The sequence below is a fragment of the Saimiri boliviensis genome, chromosome 14, assembly GCF_048565385.1.
Source record: "Saimiri boliviensis isolate mSaiBol1 chromosome 14, mSaiBol1.pri, whole genome shotgun sequence".
Taxonomy (NCBI): domain Eukaryota; kingdom Metazoa; phylum Chordata; class Mammalia; order Primates; family Cebidae; genus Saimiri; species Saimiri boliviensis.
The window spans coordinates 55,057,135-55,083,454 of NC_133462.1; the positions used below are offsets into that span (position 1 = coordinate 55,057,135).

Genomic DNA, 26,320 nt, shown 5'->3' on the forward strand with positions numbered 1-26,320 from the left:
CCTGGATGGTAGCACGTCTGTTTATAGCATGGCTTATTGAATATTCTAGGGCTGCTGCTGAGACCTACTGCTCAGAAAAAAAGATTTCTATTAAAATACTTTTGCTCGTTGACAATGTAACCTGTTCATCCAAGAGCTCTGATGGAGCTACACAAGAAGACGAAGGTTTTAATGCTTGCTAACACAGCATCCATTCACAGCCTATGGATCAAAGAGTAATTTTGACTTTCAAGTTTTATATCATTAAGTCTAAATGTAAGAAATATATTTTGAAAGGCTATAGATGCCCTAGATAGTGATTCCTCTGATGGATCTGGACAAAGTAAATTAAAAATCTCTTTGGTGAATGGAAAGGATTCACCATTGTAGATGTCATTAAGAGTATTTCGTGATTCATGGGAGGAGGTCATAATAGGAACATAACAGAATTTTGGAACAAATTGATTCCAACCTTTGTGAATGACCTTGAGAGGTTCAAAACTTCAGTGGAGTAAGTAACTGAAGATGTGGTGGATATAACAAGAGGACTAGAATTAGAAGTGAATCCTGAATATGTGACTGACTTGCTGCTATCTTATGATAAAACTTGACTGGATGAAAAGTTGCTTCTTATGGATGAGCAAAGAATGTGGTTTCTTAAGATGGAATCTACTGGTGAAGATGCTCTGAACATTGTTGAGATGACAACCAAGGGGTGAGAATATTACGTGAACTTATATGATAAAGCAGGGAAGGGTTTTTGAGAGGATTGACTCCATTTTTTTTCTGGGAGGGGGTCTTGCTATGTTGCCCAGGCTTGCTTTGAACTCCTGGGCTCAAGTAGTCCTCCTACTTCAGCCTCCCTAGTAGCTAGGACTTCAGGCATGCACTACTGTAACCAGCTTAGATTGACTCTAATTTTGAAAGATGTTCTACTGCGGATAAAATGCTGTCAAACTACATCTTATGATACAAAGAAATCTTTTGTGGAAGGAGGAATCAATTGTCTTATTTTAAGAAATTTTCACAGCCACCCTAGCCTTCAACAACTACCTTAGTGATCAGTTAGCAGCCATCAACATGGAGGGAGACCCTCCACCAACAAAAAGATTTTGACTTGCTGAAGGCTCAGAAGATTGTTAGCATTTGTTAAAGCAATAACGTATTTTTAAATTAAAGTTTGTACATTTTTAAAGAAATAATGCTATTGTACACTTAATAGACTAGAGTATAGTGTGAACATAACTTTTATATGCACTAGGAAACCAAAAAATTTGTGTGACTTGCTTTATTGTGATACTCATTTTATTGAGGTGATCCAGAAGTGAACCTGCAATATCTCCAAGGTGTATCTGTGTTTCTGTTTTCCAAGGCTGTAAGGTAATGTGCTCTCTGCTTGGGATGGAGACTATTTTCTAAGGGTGTTTGCTTTTATCTTGTTAATATCATGTTAATAGTTTTTAAAACTTTGTTAATTATGACTTCCCCTATTAATCAGTCATCCTGGAAAAGGTAGTCTGGAATAAAACCCAGTCATTAGCCCTGCTCTGAAAAAGTGAAGATAAGTGGGAGACTGCAGGAATTGTCTCCTGACAGTGTGACCTTTCTGAGGTGTCTCAGCTGAATTCCTCACATGTCCATGATTTTATCTGCTTGTCCTCTCGGTACTATGTGACCACCAGAATTTCCATTCAGCTATTTGCTGCCAGGCGTTGGCAAGAGTGTCACCCTGCACATGTGCAACCTAGTGTTTGGCCAAAGACTTAATTATGACCCTTATACAGATTTCTGAAGCTCCTTGTATTTGTTATTTTCTTCCACAAATTTTGCTATACCTCTCAACTTTATTCTCTTCTGCTGCTGTTCAGCAAGACTGTGGTTCTTTGTGTGCCACAGTTCTGAAAGTGCCTCCAGACAGAAAGCCAGGGAGATTGTAGTGCTCATTTTGTGTAATTTCTTTTTCCCAGAGAGATCACAGACCTGCTTTTCCTATTGCTCCACTTTAAAAAATATTTGTTTCAAATATTTTGTACGTTTTACTTTATTTTGCATTATTATGGTGGGCCAGCTAGTTTGTGCCTATTACTGCCTCATGGCCAAAAGTGAAGTCTCCTATCACTTTAATATACATTATTTATTTATGAATGTATAGTATTATGCCAGCTAGACTGCAAGATTGCTAAAGTCAGAGATATTATCTTTTCCTCTTTTTAGAATTCTTTAGAGAATTATATAAGTAGGTACTCAATAAATGTTCCACAAAACATGCAGTATGAGACTGAAGTATAAAAATTCTGTCCCTTGATATTATTGTTATGATCAAAATTAAGATGTTATATGCAGATTAGTTTGTATTTACCTCTATGTAAACATATGCCTACAGTTGATAACATAGAACTTTTTATGAACTGAGTTTTTTGAAAGAAAAAATGACTAGAGAAATTAGATTGCTATATTAGATGGTATCAACTAAGACTTGAAATAGTGCCATTGTATTATATTTAATATTTCTCATCGTAATGTAAATTTGTGTATTAATTTACAGATTGAAAGGGATTTTACATATGCTATTTTAAATTAATTTTGATTTTCTCAACAACTCTCTATGTTAGGTTCAATAGCCATCTTCATTTTATTGACCGAATTAAAGCTCAGTGAAGTCCTTTCATACTTAAGGTTCCAGAGTTATAAAGTGGAAGAGCTGAAACTGCAAATTGAATCTCTAAATGAAGTTTAATGTTCTTTCTGCCTTTCTGCATACAGTAGGTGTGGGTTGCCAAATTTATTTTAGTTTTTCTGTTTGTTTGTTTTTGAATATATGTAGTTTATGCCCATTTTATTCATTCTGTGTATAGGATTTTGAAACTGCAATTTTTAAATTATTTATCTGGTGAGATTGCATAGATATTAGTGTTGTAAGTTTTCTGCCTACTAAATGTTTGAAACTCCTTTTAAAAGTTTTTTTAAATAGTAAATCTTTACTAGAGGCATAAAAGGTATGTTTTCGTGTTACTTTATAATTAATTTAAATTGTCAGTTTGATAATTAGGTTCAAACGATTGTGCAGAAATGTGTTAAAGATTGTGTATTGACATTCTCACATTAGTCTTGTTCTACTTTGAAGTTTAATATTCTAACATTAGAATTTTAAAAGTATTTTAATAGCTTAAAACTGCTTTAATGATTATTTGCCCTATTAGTATGTATAAATAAGGATGGCATCATTGTAAACACTTTATACCCTTACTTGGGTAATATATCCTTGGTTGGGCTGAGTTGGAAGTGATGATCTTTGGGCTATGCAGTTGAATTAATTGGTTACTCTATCTTGGGATATGTTGGAAGTACTACTGTTTCAGTGAGAGGACTCTGGCAGGAGATGTTATTTTTTTTTTTTACCAGCAGTGGTGTTTGATCTTGCTTTGAAGGAAACATGCTCTATCAACAGAGGATAATGATTTACTTGCCTTATCCTTTCTCTTTGTGGCCTTGAGAAATTCCAGAAAACAGAGTCGTTTTGTTAGAACGACTTCATATAAAAGTCTTATAAAGTCGTTAGAACGACTTTCATATGGTCTTCATATAAAAAGATTTGAGCACTTTTCTTATCAAAATACAGAAGGATTTTTATCTTTTGATCCACTGGTGGATTTACTTATCAACATAGGTATTAGCTTTGCTTCTCACTCCTTACCTCAAAATTGTAGGACAGAAATTTGGAAGTCAGGAAAGCAAGTGAATGTGACAAAGGCTTATTTATCTTGCAAAAGTGCTATATAGGTATAGTCTTTTCTTCAGCTTGTCTTTCATACCATTGATATACTGGACTTTAAGAGAACTTCTGAATGAAGGGGGCATTTTAGTTCTTCCTAAACCAATAACTAGTTATATGATCTTGCATAAATCATTTTCCCATTTTTGACTCAAGTTCCTTCAGTTAAACAAAAGCTATAGACTATCTGAAAGCCTCTTATAATTTAAACATTCTGTCATTTTAATTGTATTATTGTTTAGTTCTTCAACTAGATTATCAGCTCACTGAAGCAAGGATTTCATCTTCCTTTTGCTAGTTCTCACAATATATTTTGTAGCAATTAGATGTAATAATAGAAATTTGTCTACAACCTCAATTTTCAAATCTTGACTTTCTGAGACTTAGTCGTCCCCATATAGGGATGTACTGCTCATAATTCCTTTTTACTCATCCCTCTGCTGTTTCAGATCATTCAAATAAAAGACTTTCCGGAATCTGCATGGCTCCTTTTAACTGGCTCAAATCCCCTTGCTTACATTTCTGGCCTCATCCTCTCCCACTTTTCTCCCTTGTTCTCAGCTACACTGGCTTCTTGCTATCCCTGGAACAACATCATGTGTGCTCCTTCAAGGGTTTGCACTTTTGTTTATTTCTAATACACTTTCCCAAGATATCTGCACAATAATTTCTTTATCCTTTTCAAGTTTTTGCTCATTGTCAATGAGTCTCACTGTAAACAACTTAACAGAATTAAAATTACATGCTTCCTTTTGCACTCATAATTAGGTTGTATGCCTTCCCAGCCCCAAATCAAACAAGCTCAGGGCTATCGTGATTGTCTTTACTTATGCAAAATTATATTTTATGGTACAAAAATTTTTATAGGGTAGCTGGAAGGAACTATTAAGAATATCTTAGCACATTACATAAATTAATTTAGAAGAAAAGGTCTGATTTCTTAGAAGTTGGTGGAAGCATTTTAAGACTCAATTATATTTTATTAAGATGAATTCATTTGCTTATTTTCTGTCTGTATATCTTCTTTGGTGAAATGTCTGTTCAGCTCTTTCTCTTACATTTTCTTTATTGGGTTGGTTTCTTATTACTGAGTTTTGAAAGATTTTAATATATCGAGGATACAATGATTTCGTTGGATTTCATCGGTATCTTGTCTTTTCATGCTTTTAACTAACATTGTTTTTCACAGAGAATAGTCATTACTTTTGATCAGTTTATCAGTTTTGTATTTATTTTCATTTACAGTTCATTTAGATTTTCATTTCCTTTTGATTTCTTCTTTGACTGTTGGGTTATTTAGAAGTATGTTATTTAGGTTACAAATATTTGGGGATTTTCATGTGATATTTCTGTCACATTTTGCTAATATAATTCCAGAGAATATTGTAGTATGACTTGAATCCTTTTAAATCAATAATAGGACTTGCTTCGTGGTGCAGTATATGGTTTCTCCTCCTAAAAAGTCCCCTATACACACTGAAGGTTTTTGTTTTAGATTACAGTTATTTGGAAACAGTTTGAACATTTGAGGCTTGCTTTTAAGCTTTGGTAGATGAAACCAGAGTCACCTTCAGTCTAGTGCTCATTTTTCCCACTGCTAATGTATTACCCTCTGAGTACTGTACACAATACTCTGTTGATGATGAGCTTTTCCCACTCTGGGTGATGTGAACGTCAGCTGATCCTGGGATTTTTCCCCATTTTTTTTTTTTTTGGGTGGTTCTTTCCTCAGTGTTGGATAGTTTCCTCATATGTGTGCACTTATCATCAGTCCACTAAAGTCTTGGTGGACGTTGGTGGTGAACCTTCCGCAGCTCTCCACAGCCCTGTTCCTGTGAAGCTGCTTCTCCTGTTCTCTTTGTGGACTCCAGATGATTTGGGCTTCCAACCTCATCTGAGGGAGACCACCGGGCACTGCCTGGGTTTCTCCCACTTCATGCCGCATACTGGAAACTCCAGATAATAGGACCAATTGTAAGGCTTGCCTTATTTGTTTTATCTCTGTCAGGGATCACTGTCCTGCATTTACTGATGTCTGAAAATTGTTTAATGTATTTTTTTGGATTTTTAGTTTTAAAGAGGGAGAGAGCAAATACAGTTTGTACTTTCTCTTGGCTGGAAGCAGATTTCCTTTTTATGGATGTAAAAGTGCTCCTTTAACATTCTATGTCTATGGTTAGAGGAAAAGCTATGGTAATTAAGTACATGGGTAAGTAATTTTTGTGAATATAGTTACCATGGAAGTTCTGAGGTTCTTCTGTCATCTTTCTGCCAAAAAGTGATTCTGTTTCAGCGTCTTCCATGTTTTGTTTCCTAGTTCATAACCCAAGTCTTCTATGAATTAGAAACTGGCCCAGATTAGGTCGTGAGTTTGACTTATTCAGCTCTAGCCTGAGGTCACATTCACCGATTGTGAATGCACGTACTAAAAACCCACCCTGAGGATAGGATATAGCTCCCAGAAAAGAGGGAATTGTTGTGACTTGGCCATCATTCTGTATGTGGATTTAATGTTATTTTTTGGCTTTGAAAGGAAAATATTTCTATGTCTAAATGAGAAAAGTAGCACCTTAAATACAAAATTCATCATTGTTTCTAAATAGTTTGCCATGAAAGCTTCTCCAATTATAATATTAGATACTCCCTTTTGTCCTGTTACATAACAGAAGGTACTCATGGATGCTAATTCATACTGGATCAGTGCAGAGAGGAGAAGAAATCTAATAAACAGGTGTCAGAGAAACCTGTATAAATACAGTTGAAGGGGAAAGTAAATAGGGAAAATAAATTATAGGACATTAGGACGTAATCAAAACTTCCTGGAAGAAAATGCGTTGGGTTATCTGCTTTCCAGGTAAGATATCTATCTTGCCCTTTCCTTTCTAATGCAATTTTAGAATAATACTGGAAATTTTGTCTTAGAAGTAAGTAATGCTTTATTTCCTCAAGGTGATTGGAAAACACAGTTCTGCCAGACCAAAGAGAGATTTGTAACTCAACAGGAAGCTATAGCTTTACTTGTTTTTCTTTTTTGAAGCATAATTCTAAGTATTTATTTTTAAATTTACCAGTTTTTACCTAATTAGAATCTAGAGGCTTCCCTACTTTTAGTAAATTAGATTCTGGTTACCTATGTGAATGTTTTTCTTGTCTGGTTAAGAAAAGGCCCCAAAATGAATAAGGATCATTACTGCATTCTCGCTGTAAGGATTAAGTAGGAGAACTTCCTATAAAACTTAGTAAAACAAGTCTAATAGAATGCATAAATATCCTTGTTTTCCGGAGCCTGTGGAGTCTTGTCACACTTGCAAGATGGAATGTTTAATGTTGCTAGATGGATGTCCACGAGTGTTTAAAAAGAGCTGCTATTCACTGTTTGTCAGTATGTGTTTTAGAGCTATAGATGATTTATTGAGAAATCAGGTTTCTGGGACATACTTTGATTATTTTAAGGATGGAAATAAGAGTGTAATCTACATGTTGGAAAAAGTTTCCCAGGTGATTGTTATGCATCTGAAAGTTTGAAGCGGTTGTCCCAAGGAATAGGGCTATGGTGGTGCTTGGATTCAACCACTTTACCATGGGGCAGATGCCTTCCCCACTATTCCGTTGGAGATATTGCAGTCAGGTTTATTGGTGTGCTGCCTTATAACTGATTGTAGGAAAGGAGCAGTGTCTCTTATGTACCCTATGTGTGCAATTGGAAGAACTAGGGTAGAGTTAGAAGTGGATGAGGGCTTATGGTAGATGATAGTATCATGTGATAAAAAAGATGAAGGATGATTTAGACTCAGAATAGGCCTTTTTATGTGCAATTAGGCAGTCTTGGGTGATTTTCAAGAGTGATAGCATCAGATTTTTGATGTCTTGCATAAATGCTAGTATTGGGAAATCTCCTTTATGAAGTAGTCTCACAAAGACATTCGAAAGAATAGATGCTTGGGTGTGTCCTCAGCAGTCACAAATAAAGAGGAAGCTGTTTTCAGAATGAGTGGTATAACAAAAACATGGTTAGCAGTCCTAACAGAAAGGCAAGGAAGATCCATAGAGCCTTGGAGCTAATGAGTAGCCTTTCCAGTACAACAGGAATAGAGTTTGGGCATTTGTAAAGAAAGGTTTCAGTAACAAATTTATCACAGATTATCTCAGGGATGATTTTTGTGATATACGTAGAATTTATCATTTTAATTTAAAATATAAGAGGCTGGACATGGTGGCTCATAACTAATCCTAGTGCTTTGTGAGGCCAAGGTGTGAAGAGTGCTTCAGGCTGGGAGTTCAAGACCAGTGTGGACAATATAGTGAGACCCTGTCTGTACAAATTATTATTGTTATTTTAATTAGCTGGGTGTGGTGGCATACACCTGTGGTCTTAGCTATTTGGGAGGCTGAGGCAGCCTCAACTGAGGGTTTAGTAAGCTATGGTTGTGCCTCTGTACTCCAGCCTGTGCAAGAGAGCACGATCCTGTCTCAGACAGACAGATAGATAGATAGATAGACAGACAGTTTGGGCAAATCATTTAATGTTAAATGTCTAAATGAGTAGATCTTATGTTCTCGCTGACTCAAAATATTTGCTACTCAAACTCAACAAGTTTTCATCTGCAGCTTAAAATTGAGCTTGAAATCAAAAGAGTGAGTTGTCTGGCAGTATTCCAATCTATACTTTCTTCTTCTTCTTTTTAAAATAGTCCGATCTTTATTTAAAAATCTAATCTGCCAGCTTAGCGTTTTCCACCAGCTCGGGAGCCGAAACTTGCACAGGCTTCACAATCATTTGCTTAGCTGCTGTCTTTGGAAGTGACTTAGCAGCAGCCATTGCAGTCTTTTTAGATACCTGCTTATCGTTTTTTGCTTCCTTAGAAGCCCTGATAGATGCTTGACCCTTTCTAACTTCAGGTTTCTGATTTCTCTTGGCCATGGTATTAGCAAGAGAGGTGCCAGTAATGGCCCTCTGGAATTTGACTGCTCCGCGGGTTCTTTTCTTTTGAACTTCTTCAGACTGTCCCTTTTTATGCTTCCTTCTGTAGAGGACAGTCCGGTTTATCTGCTGAGGATTCCCTTGGAAAGGAACGCTGACTCGCATTTTGCATTAAGAAACTGGAAAACCTTCCCTTCGGTCCTGGCGTAGCACCTCCGTGTCCAGGAATCTTGTACCCGCTGAAACCGCACAGCTCGACCTTCATGGCGGCGGCTCCACGGGAGGAGAAAAGATGGCCCCAGCCTATATTTTCGAATAATGCCCTTTGAAATTCACGAAAGTCTAAGAATGCTTTGTAAATTGAATGTTTCATAGTTCACATTAAAGTGAACATAAACTGTTAAGTAAAACTTTAGATCACTTCTTCTAACAAAGGAAAGTGACGGAGAACCCAAGAGAAGTAGCTTCAAAGTAGTTTTATTTTATTTTATTTTTTTAAACACTGATTACTCTCATGTCTTGGACTTTTAAATTTTATTTAGTTTAATTGCCAAAAGCTGAGGTGTTTTATACCCTTTCTGTGAAGCTGAGTAGCATTCTGAGGAAATAAAACTACTCGAAGCAGAGGTGTTTTGTAGAACATACAGTAGAATAAAGCCATTCTGCCTCCAATATTTGGGTGGATGTACTTGGTTCTGTAATCATTTTACAGATTACATAATTCATTGATATAAAAAATACTTAATGGTAGACATGATGGACCTATTCAATATTGGTTTTTACACCATTCTGTTAACTTTCGTGTTATTCATATGTCATATAGATTTAACCAAATCTGTTTTTTATAATTGCATATCAGTGTTATATTAAATGTTCTTTTAAATTTTGTTAAATTTTCTGTCCTTTTTTTTTCTGCAGAAGTAGGAATGAAATATTTAACATTTTCTGCCAGATCTCACTTACTCACTGTGTTCCAGAGTCTTCAATTTAAATGTTTGCCAGGCTTAGATTTTCATGTGTCTTATTAAAAGAGCAAGAAAATACTCCTCCATGCCAGACATCTGCTATGGATAAACATTGATTTTTTTGCCCCCTCTTAAGAATAAATGTATTTCTTTTGTTAAGTTTGTTGTAGGTTAAAAAAGAAAGTACATTTATGTTTCTCCTAAAATTTGAGGAATCAATTTATATTGCTGTATGGAGTATGTAAAAATGATTTGTTCTTTAATTCTGAATCCTATATACAATAGTGACACCCTTATCTTTCATTAATTGCTATCCATTTGTAAGGTTTTTAGCTATTCTGATTATTCTGTAAAGTTTATTTTTTAAATTACTAATGTATTGCAGTAAATTTTGAAAGAAGGAAAAAGATTATTCTTTTTGTACCAATAACACAAAACATCTATTTTTGTGCATTCCTTTTTAGATTTCAATATGAGCTTATTAAATGTGGTTATAATCATATATAGTTTTCACTTAATAACTTTCAATAACAGTTGTTGCTGTTGGTGTAAATTATAAGATGATATTTCAAAAACTGCAACAGTCCCCAAAACCTCTTGTAAATATTTATGAACTCACCCATAACTTAATGTACTTGAGAGAATCATCTTTTATTGCTATCATATGACCAAATTTAAATTTATCTAATGTATTTAACTTTTTACAGGTTAAAAAAAATTTACAAACACTTTTTATCAGAATGGTTTGGTTTATGTACTCTGGTTTTCATTTCTAAACTTTAATCAATTATTGACTTTTTAGTTTACTATTTCTCTTTTGCTCAATATTTTACGACTTATTCAGGAATATGAAAAGATGACAGTTTTATTTTGACTTCTGCATTTTGATTGGGTCCTTCAGTGACAAATACAGTAGCAGAATTTCTATGATAAATCTTTAATGTAAAAACTGCAAGTAACATATAATTTCTTATTTTTTTGAATGTATCTCTTAGTTGCACAGATTTTTAAATGTAAGAGCTTAGAGTGTCATAAATAAGCCTGTGTATTATTTTAAGAGCACGTATAGAGGAAGGGGTTGTATGTTGGTAAAATACATTTACTGACCCATGTGTGAATTGGTGACCAAGATTGTTAAAGCATTGAGTTCTAAAAGTTTTTCTCTTATCTTTATGTTCAACAATAGAAAGTTTTACCGTATGGTCAAATAACATCTTCATCAGGTTCTCAACAGGATACCTTAGTTAATTTTCAGCTGAGTGCTTGACAGGATTTTCTCTTTGGCTAGCTGGTTGGATGAGAGTCTAGACACTGAGAGGCCAGGCTTTCGTGGGGCCTCACAATATCATTATTGTGCAAGTTGAGTAGGAGCAGCTTCCTCTGATGTAGGGGCTCCATGCCCAAACAACGAAGACAAAGACAGAGCTTTTGTTCTCAAAGAGAAGAGCTAATCCGACTGCTGCACACTGTGAAAAACCTTTTATGAGAGAGGAAAAAAAAACTTTCCTGGAAGGTGAAGGGTTAGCAGTTTAACCTCTGACCGTAAAATAAGCTGGTAAGGGGGAAAAAGTACTGGGTAAGGTAGAAAAATAACAGGAGAAACATTCACCGAGGTCTGTATGCTGTGTTTATGAAAATAGGTTAATCAAATAACTGTCAGGGTGGATACTTGAGTTCTCATAATACATGCATATTTCTGGATGTGTTTTTTCTTTACTTATTCTTAAACATAGGTGTTTAAACTTCTTAATATCGAAGACCATACTATAAAGGCAGGAAACCGTAAATGTCTAATATTTGCTCTTTTACTTCTGTCAAGTTATGAATATTTATTTTCCATTGTGTGAGTGCAAAATTTTGATCCTTTTTCTTCATTGTTTTTTCTCCCAAATTTCCTTATTTAATATGATCACATATGTCTATAGAAATGGACAAGTAGAATGCTACATATCTGCAGTACATAATTAAGACTTTCTCCCATTTGGTCTTTGGCATTTTGGTACTTATTCTCTTGGTACACAGGTCTGGTGGTCAGTGTTGTTATGCAGCTCCTTGGAGGAGATGGTTGCAATCCTAGTGTAAAAAGAATTTGGAGACTTCTGTCTGATCTTATATTGGTATTATCAATACCGGGAATGTAGTTATTTAGAAGTCGATTTAGAAGTGACGGAAGTTAAGTTGCTGATAACTCTGTCATTTGCCTGCTTTTTCTACTGACCTGAACTAATTGCATTTCCTTCTCTTGTCAGTCAGATACCAATCTTGAGCAATAATTAAGGTTTTATGCATTTGGGCTTCTTGCTTGGATATTAATGTGTGTATCTTATTCCTGAGAATAACTGTAAAAATGGGGAAGCAGCAGCTTATATTGGATTGTTTGAGTCATATTCTAAGGTTGTTTGCCGTGGTGCTTTTTAACTAATGTTTTAGTTAAACATTTTAACTTAATGTTTCTTCTGTTATTCTGATTGCCTTTGGTAACAATACACATTTCTTCCTGTAGTGACCCAGTTTTCTCTTTTACCATGACAGAAAATGAGAAAAGGAGATAGAGGAGGTAAGAGAGAGGAGAGATTGTGCTGGCGATTGAGTGATAATGAGGTTAGGGTGAAGAGATAGGATAGAAAATAGAAGTTAAGAGTGAATTGAAGAAAAGATGAATATGTGAAACACATAGGTGGGCAAGTTAGGTAGAAATGGGTGGTGAGCTGTTATGCAGCACTCTTAAGTTTTGACTAGTTACTTGACTATAAATATAAAAATTTTGGCTGGGCTCGGTGGCTCACATCTGTAATCCCAGCACTTTTGGAGGCTGAGGCAAGCAGATCATGAGGTCAGGAGATCAAGACCATCCTGGCCAACGTGGAGAAACCTCATCTCTACTAAAATACAAAAAATAATTAGCCGAGTGTGGTGGTTTGAACCTGTAGTCCCAGCAACTTGGGAGGCTGAGGCAGAGAAATTGCTGGAATCCAGGAGGCGGTGGCTGCAGTGAGCTAAGATCGTGCCACTGCACTTCAGCCTGTGACAGAGTGAGACTCTGTCAAAAAAAAATTTTTTTTTTTCTTAAGGAATTACTCTCTAAGACAGAAGTATAGAAGGATGTCATTTTAAAACAAGTGACCAGACTTGGGAAGGTCCTGGTTGAGGGGAGGTAAATTTATATGAAGAGAAAGAACCAATAATAACCTACCATTTTGCTTAATGCATTATCTCCATTCACTATGGTCAAATTTCTGCATCAGTATCTCAGCATTTTTTCCATCTTTCCTTACAACAGTGAATATAGTGATAGCTAGGCTTTCTATGTGTTAGACTCTATTCTGAGCTCTCTCTCTATATATTATATATATATGCACACACATATGTGTATCTGTATCATCTCCACTCATCCTATCAGCATCTCTCAAGGTGGGTACTGCTGTTATCACTACTTTACATTGGAGAAGAGTGATGCACAGCATGCTGTGTAACTTGAGAATGATCATGTATAGCAAGCCTGTCCAACCTGTGGCCTGTCCAACCTGTGGCCTGCAGGATGCATGTGGCACAGACAGCTTTCAATGTGACCAAAAAAATCTGTAAACTTTCGTAAAGCATTTTAAAAGTTTTGCTAATTTTTTAAGCTCATTAGTTTATTTTACATGTATCTCGAGATGATTCTCCTCCTTCTAGTGTGGCCCAGGGAAGCCAAAAGACTGGACACGCTGATGTATAGTGAGTGATTGACAGTGCATGGCATGTCTATATGAAGTTTGACTTCAGAATCCAGCCACTGCTATGCCATGAATTCTTAGAATTCACTGAAGATATAATTGTATACTCCTGAAAGTTTTAAACTTCAAATGATTATCCCCCAACTCTTTTATTGTTTTGCTTCCTTAGTACTTTTCGTAGGGCAACCTAAATGGGAATTAATTGCCCACTTTCCTAGAGAATAACCTGGTATTAGAATATACAACCAAATGTAAGTATATTTTTGGTCTGAGGTCATGAATTTCAAATTTATTCTTTTTCTTTCAGTTTGTGTTCCTACTATAGCTTCTTAGTTAATAATTATTTTTCTAAATGTTTGATTCTGTTTGTTCTTCCAAGGACGTAATTATTCTCTTTATGAGTTCTTTACTAGTCTATTTTAATGCTTTTGACTATCTCATTTTGTCATCATCTCTTAAAATTTGTGATGTAAATACTTTCAAGAAGTTACCAGAAAGATTTCAGTTGTTCTATATGTTGAATCGTGAAGTTGTCATATGGTAATATCCGTATTATAGGCTCTGGTAAGTTAATTTTTAAAGTGATCAACCTATTCTAAGATTGTATTTTCTTTTGATAGTGTGACTGTAAAATTCAGACATTTCAAAAACATAAAATAATATACGTATATAATGTATATATGTATCAATTCTGATTAAACAACTTGTATCTGACGTTTTTTTTATAAATGTTCTTAAGTTCAGGGAAACAGGTTTAATAATGTCCATGTTCATTTTCTTTTGAAATGTTAACCTTAGAATCTGCAAATCAGGATAAATTCTCCTTCATTTAGTGAGGCACATTAAAAAAAAATTAGCTAAACAGAAACTATTTCCAGTCTAAAAGCCACCATAACAGATTAAAAAAATTCAAGTAGCCCCTTACTTTAAATATGTGATTAACCTTAAAGATTTTTTTTCTTTTCTAATTTAAGTTCCTATGTGATAATACTGAGATAAAAAATAATGGCCCCCCTGACACACTTTATTTGGCTCACATGGTATTTATGAAATGTTTAATTATTTTTCCCAACTAGAAAATTAGGTGATTTTTTTTTTCATAAAATTTCTGGCTTTTCTTAAACAGTCAAAAGTATCTGTCAAGACTGGGCCCACATTTCACATGGCTAGAGCGGAATAATCGTTGCTTTCTTGAGAAGGGGAACAGGATCTGTTTTTTTTTACTGTGTGTCCTTCCGTAGTCTGTCTTCTATAGGCTCACTCTGCTCGTTTATATTACCTGTATATCCTAAAGGCTTTGAAATCTCCCCTTTGTCTTTCTACCTGTAAAAAAGGAATATATTTGGGTAATAAATAAATAATTATACCTTGACTTTTTCTCAGGTTTTAAAGAAAATCTTAATTGAAAAACAAGTTTCATACTTTATTTAAACATTATTTTACCCTTTTTAAAAATTCTTTGTGCTATACCTTTGGTTCTCAAAGTGTAGTCTGGGGGACTGTGGCAGTTCCCTGGAGTACTTGAGGAGTGTGAGGTCAGAACCTTTTTCACAGTAGTGACATGTTATTAGCCTTTTTCGCTCCCATTTCTCACAGGTGTATGGTAGACTTTTGTTAGGCTTCAGGACGTGATGAAGTTATGTTTGATGAATAATGAAATGTGTGCTTAGGGATTTTTGTGCTTTACTTATTTCTAAGTTTTGATTTTTAATACATAAATGTCATTACTGTAACTCACATGAATAAAAGTTGTTTGATAACCTCAGTGATATTTAAGAGAATAAATCAGTTCTGAGACCAAAGAGCTGAAGCGGTACTGTGCTGTATGTTATGGGGCTCACTAAAAACACATCAGTGGCGAATGTCCAAGGTAATTTGTGTAATTACTATTTATTCTGTATGATTACTATTTAATTGCCTATTTTTTTCTTGAAGTATGGGGCTTTCTTAGTTAGTAATGGCTTTACCCTGCTGATTTGCTTATCTTTAGTGAAAATATGTAGTGAAAATAAGGGCAGATCACTTGACTCTCTTTGGTGTTAACAATTATTTGATTTATTATATTACCTTTAAATCAGAATTGATCAGGTTTATGTTAGAGTAAGCTAGCTACTTCTTAAAATAAGCACATTAAAATAAGCAAGTTAAGTTTATGACATTTACTGTGAAAAATTGATATGATAGGGATTAATTTTATTTGCATTATATCATTATATATATATTGAATGGAAGGAATGAAAAATATATTCAGTAAAAAAACTGAAAAAGCTACCTTTTTAAAGTATACATTAAAATTTGAAACATGATCCTGCTTTCAGGAGCTTCGTTTAAATGAGGAGACAAATAAAATGGTTAAGTAGCAATGGTTATCGCCTGGAAGCGGGAAAGTCTATGTGGCTGCACTGTTTGGGGAAGGCCTCATAGCATAGATCAGGAATAATGCATAGATTTTAGAGAGACAGAGAAAAGTGAAGATAGGATTTCAAAAGGGGAATACAGGATATGTTGGAGTCTAAGTAAATTCTTGGCATTGGGACTACATTTTATTTATGTGAAAAGACACCTGGATTGAGCAGAAAATTTGCACTGGAGTTGGTGGGAAATACATTTAGATAGGTAGGATGAAATTAGGTAGGAAATGCAGAATTTTATAACACTGGTTTTAATATATGAAGTTATTTATTATGTTAAATTTGAATATTGTATATGAGGCATTAAGTATTGATACAGTTTGATGAGTTAGGTTTTTGTTAAGCAGTGGTAAGCCACTGAACATTTTTCTTTGAAGAGAGGAATAATAAAAACTCTTAAGATTAAATTAGTGGCACTGCGTTGAGAAGAGCTGAGTGGAAAGGAGAATAATTAGGCAATAAGAATTTAGAGTAAGATGGATATGGAAGAGGAGGAATGGATGCGAGCTACATTTTGAAGAAAGAACTAATATGATTAGGCAGCTGATTAGATACAGAGGATGAAGAAGGCATGTTAAAGCTTATCCTGAAATTTTTAGCATTGGTGCCTGGGTTTCATAAGTAAAGTGAGATGGATATGATGCTATGTTGGACACTACTTAAGGGGATGGTGTAATTAGTCATTGGGAAAATCGATTTGAGATAAAGACTTTTTGCTTCATTTATGCTATGAATATCTGTAAAAACACTTAGTTTTAGATATCACATTATATGTTATCTTCTTTTTTTTAGTCCAGTTTAAAACAATATTTGATACTTGAAAAATGGCGGACGGTTTTAAAAGGCTTGAGAAAAATTTCTTTACAGAAAGATTTGCAGCAGTGGTTTTCAATCAGAATTGTGTATTAGAATCACCTGGGGAGTTTGTAAAACATTGTAGATGTGGCTACTATGGTATTGGGTGGGGTGAAGGGTCACCAAATTTAAATGATCTTCCTTAGGTAATCTAATGATCTAATGAACAGAAAGTGTTGAGAACCACTGTGTAAATATAGAGGAAATAATTTGTGGACAATGGGAAATATAATTTCAGTAAAAGTTTTTGAGTTTTTAAAAAATTACATATAAGGGCGATCCATTTTTTTCCTTTCAGCTCTTTAACAAGAGAGAAAAGAGTTAAATATCTTCTGAGAGATGTAGATGGACATTGGGAAGAACTTTCAACCATTAGTTTATTGTTGGACACTTTAGGAGGGAACCTGGGAGATTTGGAGCACTCCCTGTATATGTGTAGAATATAAAAGGATGTGCCTTTTTTTTTGTTTTTTTTAAGTGAAACATAAAGGAACTTTCCATGTAGGGAGAGGAAACAGGGTCTCTTGTGACCCTTCTTACCTCTGATCTATAACATATGGGCAGTTTTGTATAATCTCACATAACAAATTATCCTTGTGAACTTGTGTTTGCTCTTGAATTCTTACTTACAAGTAGAATCCAGTCCCATTGGTCTCAAAACCAGATCACTGTTTTCTATTTGAAATACATAGCAAAGTATTTTTAATATAATTCCCAGTAACTTGATAATTATATGTTTTAAGAAAAATGGGTGAAAATTACTGTAGGACTTAATTATTAGTAAGCATGTTCAGACTAATAGTTTTCTGCCCCTTCAAGGAAGTGATTCTTCTTGCCAATATCACAGTGTTGTTTTTACCAGTCATAATACTGACCTCAAAGGTTAATGATATTTACCCATTATTAGTTTAAAGAAATTCTGGATACCATCAGGGAAGATTTTAGAAATAAAACAACATATTTAATTAGAAACAGAATAAAATATTCACATCTCTACTTTCATTTGCTTTTCATACCACATCAGGAGAGACCTGAGAACTAAAATGTAGCATCTAGGTTGTGCTCATTTTGTTTTATAGTTTTACGTTAACAAGTTTCTTAATTTTTATTGTGGACATTTGAAAGGTGTTGCCCACAAGTCCTTAGGTTTTTCTAACATGAAGGAAAAGAAGACATCATATTGGTATTTAGACTCAATTTTTTCCAGCTTGATAACCTCTGTCTGAGTACCTTCTGGGTCTCAGTCCCTTTTTGAGGTATTCATTCTCTTTTAATATTTCCGTGGCCCTCCAGGGGTATCTCATAAGTGCTGAGGAATTGCTTATCACCTCAACTGCTATGCTTCATGCCTTTGTTCTTAATGTCTCACTGCAGTTATTTCCACATCACTTGGCAATCGTTTGTCTTGCCCTTGTTTTAGTACACTCCTGAGGATTATGCTTCTGACACTGTTGGGTGCTGACAGTGATATTCACTCTCATCTTAGACCACTCTTTGAAGTATATCCTATTTCGTTACTGCTGCCCTTGGCTCCTGAACTGCCATTCATGATGATGTTGCTATCTTTGCATTTTTAACATCATATGATCCTTCACAGCCTGGATTGTGGTTCTGCAAAGTGAATAGGAGGGCTCTTCCTCATCTCATTTAGTTTTTCCTTTCCTCTGGAGTACTTACCTCCAGTACTTTCCTTTCCAGAGTACTTACCTGCCAGCAACATCACTGGGTCCAAGTCAGGTTCATAAAACACCCACTATAATCTACTGGGAGAGGTTCTGTTGGACTTTCTGACCCTTATTGCCCTTGCCATGAATTCTGTCTCCAGAGGGTGGATCATCTTGTAAATCTTACGTTATTTGCCTCCTTCCCTGACATTTTACCACAAATTGTCTATCTATCTATCTATCTGAATTCCAATCCATATATGTTTATATGAATGGCATAAGTTCTTTTCCTAAGAGGTTCATTTTAAATATTATCTGTAGCCTCATAACTCAGTTTGTTATATGATTACCTTTCAGTTTATACTCAACACAGAGCCAGGGTGATCCTGTTAAAATATTTTCAGAGCATGTCTCCTCTCTTCTCAAATGCTTCTGTGGCTCTCTTTCCCAGAGTGGCTTCAAATGCTTCTGTGGCTCTCTTTCCCAGGTTTCTTTTTATCAGTTGTAAGGCCCTTTATGTTCTGCTTGTTCCCTCTTAACTCTCTGACCTCATCTTGTCTCATTATTTTCACGTATCACTCTTTTAGAGAGATTTTGTTTATAGGAACAAATACAACTTTTTTTTTTCAAAGCTATAGTCTTTTTAAGGGTTATATAGTATTTCATAGAATAATAATGGTATAATCATTTTCATATTGATGGACATACAGGTTATCTTTCAAAACTTTGCTAATTATAAACAGTGCTTCAGTAAACATTGTATATATATATATATATATATATATATATATATATATGCCTGATACATGAAATATGTAATTTTTTGCCCTTGATAAAAAAGGAGAATTTTTCTGTTACAATCTCGTCAGCTGCTCCTGTAGTGAAGGTCTATTCTTGGTAAATCTTTCAGTTTTGTCTTTTTGAAAATATATTTATTTTCCCTACATTCCTGTTTGCATAGTTCTCAGGTTTTTGAATATATTATTCCACTGTCTTCTGTCTTCCATTGCTACTATTGAGAAGTCTGCTGTCGATATAATAATGTATACATTTTTCCACTTATCTGTTTTTTCTCTAGGATGCTTTGAAAGGTATCCATTACTTTTTTGCCTTTGCAATTACATTGTGATGCCTTTAGTTGTGTCTTCCTTGAGAACTTGCTTGGGTTTGTTGTCATTTCCAAATCTAGAGATTGTCTTTCATCAGTTTTGGAAAAATCAGCCTTTATTTCTTCTATTATTTTCTTCCCTCCTCTGTTCTGCATACTCTGTTCTCTTTGGTCTGATCTTTTAGAAATCTAAACAGATTTATGTCATTCTGGTCTCCATTTTTCCTTAACCTCTTCTATTTTTCTCATTTATTTTGTCTCTTTATGGCTCAATCTGTTTAATATCATTTGTGTTTGAGTTGGTTCACTATTTCTCTCTTCAGTTTTATAAGGTGTGCTGTTTATTCTATTCATTGAGCTTTTACTTTCATAGATTGTTTTTTAAAGTTCTAGCTTTCAAAATTTGCTTGTTCATGTTTCAAATTATTATCTCACTGTATAACATTTTAAATATCCTTATAATATATGCTTTTTCAGATTATTTTAATATCTGAAGCCTGTGAGGGAGGAAAAAAGCAAAATTAGTATCTTAATTCCATTCTTAGTTTCCGATGGTTATAAACAGGTGTGTAGATTTTCTGTAGTGATTTCAAATTACAAATTTATGTTAGGCAGGACCTGAGTTGAGTGTCTCTTCTTTGAGAGGGCATTGTACTTTTCTTTTTTCATGTGCCTGAGGTGTCATCTCTCTGGGGTGACAGGATCCATTCCTAGGCTTTGTAGAGACAAAGATAAATAAGAGTTATTGGATTTACTGTAAATTTCTTAGTGAATTTATTATTTTTGTTAGAATCTTAAGTTTATTCTACATTTACTTTTATTCTAACTTAAAAGTATCCTGAAAGAAAGGTCATGCATGGTTTAATTTGGTTCTTTAATATTTTGTTTTATTGTATTTTTTATTTTAAAATAATTTAAAAATATTTTTAGTAGTTATTCTTAATGTAGCTTACACATGTTTTTATGTTAGTGAATTTTAAGTCATTTTTATAGTTACTATGATTCTATTCATGAATTTTAAGCTTATTCCCAAGTCATTGAAACTGTGTCTGTTATGTCTAGGAGTGTTAGATGTCTATTATACTTCAGACTATCTTCATATCAAACAATAAGCTTTGAAGCATTTGCACTTTTACGCAAAATTATTTTTTGGTGTAATGTGAACATTATTTTAAATATCATAAATAAAGCTGTTTTATGAGCAGTTCAGTTAATTTTACATTCTGAAGTTTCACATTAAGACGATGCTTCTTGAAAATGTTTTACTTCAAAGAGTTAATATAATGAGTGTTGTGAATAAAAATACATGTCTTCCTTTCATTTAACCATACACTTGTAGAAAGAATTCTAACAAACAACAGTCTCATGCTAACTTAAAACATGGCATCTTCTTTCCTCCTTACGGGAATCATAATAAAAGCTATTGCTTTGGGATATGATCTTAAAGCAGCTTTAAGATCATAGCTGACTCAAAGGTATATTACGTTCTGTATGACAGATCATCTTTCTAAAAGCAACCTATTAACTTTTTTCCCTGTGTTCTTATAAAAACTTTTGTGATGGCTTTTAATGATTAGTATCTGAAACAGTCAAAACATTGATTCTCAGTTGTAAGTTCCTTGTCATAGATTAATCAAGGTTGAACATCTGTGGTTCAGCATTTCTTTCCCTTTTTTGTTGCTGATTTTTTTTTTTTTTTAACTCTTATGAAGGGCCCTTGGGACAGATGGCCCCTCACTGTTGATGGTTCGATTACCATGATCACCCACAGCTTCAGAGGAGTGCGAAGAAAAGAAATTGCTTTCTTTGTCAAGGTGTTTTCAATTCAATTCTCACCCATTAGCCTTGTTTGGTTAAGTTTGGAATTATTCTATCAGGTGATTGATGAGGGTTTTCATTTTATTATAATAGGCCTTGTTTAAAAGGCATGAATGTAGCAAAATGATATATCTAACATGCTATGAGTTACATTTTCTTAAGATTCTTTGAAATTCCATTTTCCTTAGTTAGAATTTGCTAATACTTGCTCAAAAAAGAGCTTCTTTAAGTTGTGATGCTGATTTTACATCTTTCTAAAAATATTTAGAAATGTTAGAATTATCCATTATTATTAGAATGAAGATATTTGCAATGGATCATTACATTAGATTTTATTTCCACCCTTGCTTATGTGCATTTTTAGGATTTTTAGGATGGTGAACAAATGGACGTATTTCCAAAATTGCTTACTTTTGATTTTAATGTATACATTATGTAAAACAACAAATAGAAGTGTGATCTCTATTTTTGCAAGTGATTATAAAGTAAAAGATCTTGAAATAATGTTTTCATTTCTGTGAGGTTTTTGTGTGTGTAAATCCTACTTATATGATTAAATGAAGAATTATTTTAATTTCAGATTGAGAAGATACTGATTTGGGTAGTGTTAGTGATCAGTATTATTTTCTAGGTTTCCTCACGTACAAACTTCCAAGTATTATTCAAACAAAGTCTGTAAGTTTTAGGCCACTGTTTTACAAAATACTTAAATATTTGGCTTGCTGAGAATGTCTTCCTATAGATAAGAAACTTTTTAGGCTGATGAATGTTCTTTAAATTGGTATCTAATGAATGAACAGTAAAATCAAAATGTAGCAAATTGCAGCAGCATATTTTAGAAAAGATGTTATATAGGAAGCAAGGATACCTGGATTCTGGTCCAGACACGGGATATAGTGTAACTTCGGGTGATTAAAAAAAAAGTATTTCATATCCTTTCTCATTCAGAAAATACTAAGTTTCTATCCATATATAGTGAACCTTTTCTTGAAAATACCAAATAAGTAAATAAAAGAGACCTTATTATTTTTTAAAATATTTTTGCATTGTAAGCACAGCAAGAAAAATTTTCTCACATGTCTGAGTTGGAAAAGTACAAAAGACATCTATCTTGTTTAGGTGTGGACTACAATATGTATGTAGACAGCGTATAAAGATAGAGGGAATAAGAGGCAGTGTATCTTGAGTACGCGTGACTATTATTCTCCGTAATTGTTCCTTAGATTGTATGGTTCCAGTGTCACAAAACACTCAATTTTGAAATAAATTTTTTTTCATTGGGATATGGAAATAGAATTATAGAATCAGTAGTATTTATTAGCACAGAAAGGGTTTTAAAAACCTTTTGGTGATTTTTTCTTGCTAAAATTATTTTCTGCTCTGCCATAGTTGATGTTTCTTTCTAGCCCCATTAAGATATATTTGTTGTCATATCAAGTACATATGTAATAAGGGAAAATCTGGATTATTTGTTGTCATATTTTAAAGAATATTTATAATGAACAAATATTAAATTTTTTAACATGTGATACATAATGGTAATCATTGTAAGAGATACGTAGTCCGTGCTGTTAGTTCTCAAAGTGTGATCCTGAGACCCGTAGCATGAATATCACATGAGAGCTTGTTAGGAATGCAGTTTCTCAGACCCACCTCAGAAGAGTGGGACCCAGTAACCTGTTTGTCTAGACATTTTTGTTAAAGTTTGAGAGCTACTGAATTAGATCTTCAAAAAAGATGCCGAAATTAAATGTTATTTATATGTTAACTTCAAAATAATTTATATAAACATCTGCTTATATATGTTTTATGAAGATTAGATGTAGTCCCAGTTTAAGACTTTTTAGCAACGAGTTTCTTTTTATTTTCACTGTTGCTTATAGTCTTAAAGTTTGTAATGCAGTCTATCGTACTTTTCTTTTTTGAATGGATTAGTGAAGCTTTTTATTACGGCTTTGTCAGAATGAGTGATATCTTTCTGTCAGTGCTGTATATATTTGTTTTGCAGGAGTCTGTGCCAAGGAAAAATGGCAAAGTGTTAGTCTTCTGGATCTCTGGCTTCCCCAAAGTCATTTGTGGCCCTAAATGATTGACTGAATTGCTTCCTTAAATCCGTGTGTGTGTGTGTGTGTGTGTGTGTGTGTGTGTGTGTGTGTGTGTGGTCAAGCTGAATATAAAATTACAATAAGTTTGAGTGTGTTAGTTCACACCTGTAAGTCTAGCACTTTGGGAGGCTAAGGTGGTAGGATCACCTGAGCTCGCAAGTTCAAGACCAGCTAGGACAACATAACGAGACCCCATCTCTACAAAAAAAGAAAAAATTAGTTGGGTATGGTGGTGCATGCCTGTAGTACCAGCTGCTTGGGAGAGTAAGATGGAAGGATTGCTTGAGGCCAGGAGAGTGAGGCTGCGGTGAGCCATGGTCATGACACTGTACTCTAACCCTGGGTGACAGAGTAAGATAGTGTCTCAAAAAAAATTACAATAATTAATGAGTTTGAAAATTATTTTGGCAGATGTAATAAAAATATAGTTTTAACTATAATTATTAAATTACTTATCAAACTTTTTCAAAAATAGCACATCAAAAAGATATTTATATAGTACACTTGGATAAACAGATGAGACTCTTTTAAGATCAACCCAGAGAGTCTGAGAGAAAAAGAGAGAAGGAAACTGATTTGCTATTTTTCAAAACCTGCTTCTTACCATAGACAGAAAGTATTGTGTTATTCATAAGTAGAAAACCCAGAACTTCAGCTATGTGATTTCATAATTCTACATGTACTTTCATTTATTTACGTCATCTTACTTCTCAGTCCAACAGTCTTCAGATATGTGTAGTAGGTCTTTATCTGAAAATATGCTATTTTAAAATACATTTGCATGGTTTGGTATAACATAAAATACTAATGGACATTTTAGAAACTATGACTTTCTTTTTATTCATTTTAGATACATAATTCAGATCTGTAGTCACTCTTTTAGATTATCTTCCCATCCACGTGACTGGGATGAACCTCACCCTGACAGAATCCACCAATTGGGCAAAATCCCATTTTGCTGCCATTAAATGCGATATTGGATATCTACCTATATTGAGAACTCAACTTTGCCTTAAACAGTTATTTCATACCTCCTTCTTAAAGCTTCAACAGCTTTTGTGTGTGTGTTTTAGCAGAAAGCCTTGCTTTAGAGAGCTTCTTATTACATAGAAGAATCTTTGCAGTTTTTTCACAAAACTCATATCTTTGCACTACAAATTTACTTGGCTTTATGTCTTTTTCTCCTCTTTTTCTGTAACAGTGGAAAACATACTTCAACCTCTGTTTTAGGCTCCTCTTACTGTCTTGATCTGAATTACAACTCTTCCTGCCTTCTCAGGGATCTTGTGTTCCTTGTTTGCTAGCTCATTAATTCCCATAGCCTTTTAAACATGTTCAAGTCTACACTAGTCAAAAGAAAAAAACTAATCTCTCCCATTTAATCTTTCTATCTACTTTCCTCTGCTTTGTGTATCCTTTCTTAAGTAATTGCCTCTGTATGTACTGCCTGTCTTTCCTCATCCTCACTCATTCTTAAGTTGGTCCCCTTCTTCCTACCCTTTCACTGAGACTCCTCTTACGGTGGCGTTATGTCTTTAAACATAGTTGCCATTCTTTAGTCATCATCTCTCAGTGTGTTGCAGCATTTGTTGGAGGATTTCCCTTAGACACACCCTCTTCCCTTGACTTTCATAGCATCACAGACACTAGCTGCATTCTTCCTTTCTGGTGGTTCTTTCTCACTTGGTTTATACCACTGTCTGCTTCAGTGGCTTCACTTGCTAATCCAGCTTTATCCCTAGAGATTCTCTGACATTCTAGATATATGTTAGATGTTTTTTCAGTTCCTAAAAGGTATTCTGCTTTCTTTTAACCTTCAAGATGTCATACATACTGGTTCTTCACTCTAGAAAGTCCTCCCTGCCCACTTTATAGGCCAGATTATCCTTAGCTTGTCTAACTTGTGTCAGTTTATGTCCTTTGCTTTTGAAGTCCATTAGTGACTCTCTAAATTAGATTTCCTTATTGTGTGCTCCTGCAACCCCCTTCCTTTTAGTGTAATAAAAATGCATTAAGTTTTATTTTTAGATGCTCCTCTTTTCTGTAAGTGGTAGACCCTGTTTTGTTTAGTTCACCATTATATGTCCACAGGTGAAAGAATAAAAATCATACATTACCAAAAAAATTACACATTTTCTTTAATGATTTTTGCTTATTTATATTCAGAAAACATGATTAGTTCATTAAGAACTTTTTTATTTTATTTTTTAACATTTTTAAGCCAATGAATTTTCGAGTTCAAATGTTCCTGCAGGATACCTCACTTAAAAGAATATTTTGCACAATAACGAAATCGCTCTTTGATGTTTCTTTCCGTGAGTGTTGTAGGGCATTGTAAGGCAGGGACTTTTCCTCTTGCTTTAGCATTGCATAGGTTTTTGAATGAAATAAATTGAACTTAAGTTAAAAGTGCAACAAAAATGTGTGAATTATTGGAAATTATTTAAAATATGTGGTCCTCACATCTCAACTAAGAAAACTGTAACCTCTGATATTAACTAGCCACATGAGTAAATCACACTCTTCATTGTTTTGATCTCAGTTTCTTCATACATATTCTTCTGCAGTGTGGGTATATCAGGCACTGAAACCCATAATCAAGCAAAATACTAGTATTATACATTCTACTTTTCCAAAAGTATGTAGTCTCTGAACTGCGATTTTACAAATGCATTAATTTGAAGATACTGTATATTTAGTCATCTTTGAATTGCAAAGAATTAAGGAAATCTTATCTTTTTGTACAAACTGGAATTTTTTTCTTGCTTTTTTGGTAGTATAGTAAGATCACACTGGTATTCTAAGTTATTTAAATTTTTCAGTTAAGGACCAGGAAATGTGAAATATTTTATTGGGAAAGAAAATATTACTGACTTTGTCTTACTTTACATTTTAAAAAAGCCTTAATAGTGAATTTGGAATCCTTATATTGATGACGTGCAATCATACTGTAAATATTCACCTTCTAAAGTTACTGATTTAATAAAAATTCATATTTTTTCTTAC

At 34.1% G+C, this 26,320-nt stretch overlaps 1 protein-coding gene and 1 pseudogene across 9 annotated transcripts in view; one reads left to right on the forward strand and one right to left on the reverse strand.

Moving 5' to 3' along the window:
• DENND1B (DENN domain containing 1B) overlaps positions 1-26,320 on the forward strand; it is a 261,565-nt gene that overhangs the window by 26,475 nt on the left and 208,770 nt on the right. The gene's annotated exons all lie outside the window — the stretch shown is intronic.
• LOC120362728 (large ribosomal subunit protein eL24-like) lies at positions 8,463-8,963 on the reverse strand (annotated as a pseudogene).